Below are 2,043 nucleotides of genomic sequence, written 5' to 3'. Positions count from 1 at the left end.
AATGTTACATACAATTTGTATAACAATATATAATGCTTTTAGTATTTATTGATATACATATATGTTAGTATGTAACCTCTTTATACTCATATGAGGCAAAACATACTTAGATCTCTAGAACTAGTTTGATATTATGGTACAATCTCAAGAGTTTTATCAGCTTAAACATATCTTGACATTAACTTTGAGGGTATAAGCCAAGACCACTATAATACCTTTTTAAATTCTTTTTTTATAACTTTATTTTATTTATTCATTTGTTTTTTTAATGTGGTACTGAGGATCTAACTCAATGCCTCACATGTGTTAAGCAAGCACTCTGCCACTGAACCACAACCCCAGCCTCATAATACTTTTGAGTGTTATTTAACCCATTGTTTTCCAAAATTTGCAAAGATTCAAATATAAAAACAAAAAAAAATTTTGGACCCATTCTTGAAAGAATCTATTGATTGAGAAAAAATGCAGTAACCTAAATTTACTATCAACTTAGTCATATATTTAAGTGAATTATATTTTATCAATCAATTAATTGTATTTTAGTAATCCTATATAAATTTGAAAAAGCATAAGTCACACTATATATGAGACAGGGGCTCTCTGGATAGTATTTGTGTGCGTGTGGATTCTCAGACTGTTGACTGATGTGGTTTTCAGAAGGTAGGTTGGTTTAAGATTCTTGTAGTGGGCACAAATTTATCACTGAATAAATGATTGAATTAAGCTATTCAAATATGTATTAATCATTCACAATTAGTCTAAAATCCACAGATTTTAGACAAAGAGCTGCCTTTATGAGGCTTATAATCAAGTGGAAGGAATAAGGCAAGTCTAAAACTGCCGGTAAGGAAAGCAGAATGTAGGAAGAGTGCTGGAAGTAGTTCTATGGGATTAGTGGTCACATTCTTGGCAGGAATCAGGAATAGTTTCACGAGGATCATGACACTTTGTGTTTCACCTCAAGAAGGATGAACTTTGGAAAATAAAGATAACCCAAATAGCTCTTTCCTGACTGAACCATGGAGGATGAGGAAGAGAAAACCCTCAAGCAACCTCAAGAAAAAGGGAAGGAATTTTGCAGAGGTGAAGGTAAAGTATCTGAGAAAACATTTGCCCAAATGATGCTTTAAAAGGCAAAGCCAAGCACTATCTCAAGGAATATAAGCAGGTGGACATAACTAAGATCAGAATGGCTAGGATATCAAAAAAAGCTGATAAATTGTGGTATAAAGGTGTATTAATAATTGCATTGCAAAAAATGATGAATGTAATGCACTCCTCTATTGTGATGTATGTAAGAAATAATGAAAAAAATAATTTTTTTTTTTAAAAAAGAAAAGCTGAAACTTATATGTACCCAAATTAACACTTGTAATCAGGAACAGAAGTATTAGTAGTGTGAGTCCAAAGATTTATAAATTGTTCCAGCTTCTTTCCCTTTGCCAGATCTTCAATGGCACCTTTGTTAAGCTCAACAAGGCTTCAATAACATGCTGCAGCATTGTGGAACCATATATTGCATGGGGGTGCTTGAACCTGAAGTCAGTGAATGAACTAATCTATAAGTGTGAATATGGCAAAATCAATAAGAAAAAAATTGCTTTAACAGATAACACTTTGATTGTTCTGTCTGTTGGTATATGGCATCATCTTCCTGGAGGATCTGATTCATGAGCACTACACTGTTAAAAAACACTTGAAAGAAGTAAATAACTTCCTGTGGCCTTTCAAATTATCTTCTCCATGAGGTGGGATGAAGAAAAACACCACCCATTTTGTGGAAAGTGAAAATGCTAGCAACAGGGAAGACACAATCAACAGGCTTATTAGAAGGATGAACTAAGGGAAAGAAAAAGGAAGAAAGAAAGAAAGAGAGGAAAAAAGGAAGGAAGGAGGGAAGGAAGGAAAGAAAGAGGAAGAAAGGAAGGAAGGAAGCAGGGTGGGTGGGTAGGAGGGAGGGAGAGAGGGAGAGTGGGTGCCAACCCAAGCAACTTTTGTCTAGAGCTTTCTATGTAGGAGGTATTTTCTTTTTACTGTAACCAC

At 34.4% G+C, this 2,043-nt stretch overlaps 1 pseudogene across 1 annotated transcript; it reads left to right on the top strand.

Moving 5' to 3' along the window:
* The first annotated feature begins 1,026 nt into the window (after window positions 1-1,026).
* LOC308640352 (large ribosomal subunit protein uL30-like) lies at window positions 1,027-1,843 on the top strand (annotated as a pseudogene). The gene is made up of 2 exons: window positions 1,027-1,234; window positions 1,354-1,843. The product of its transcript is annotated as a large ribosomal subunit protein uL30-like (transcript).
* Window positions 1,844-2,043: the final 200 nt, after the last annotated feature.

The sequence above is a fragment of the Spermophilus citellus genome (assembly GCF_964194105.1).
Source record: "Spermophilus citellus genome assembly, contig: SCAFFOLD_113, whole genome shotgun sequence".
Taxonomy (NCBI): Eukaryota; Metazoa; Chordata; class Mammalia; order Rodentia; family Sciuridae; genus Spermophilus; species Spermophilus citellus.
The sequence above is the reverse complement of the archived record's forward strand: the minus strand, read 5'-3'. Positions and strand labels throughout refer to the sequence as shown.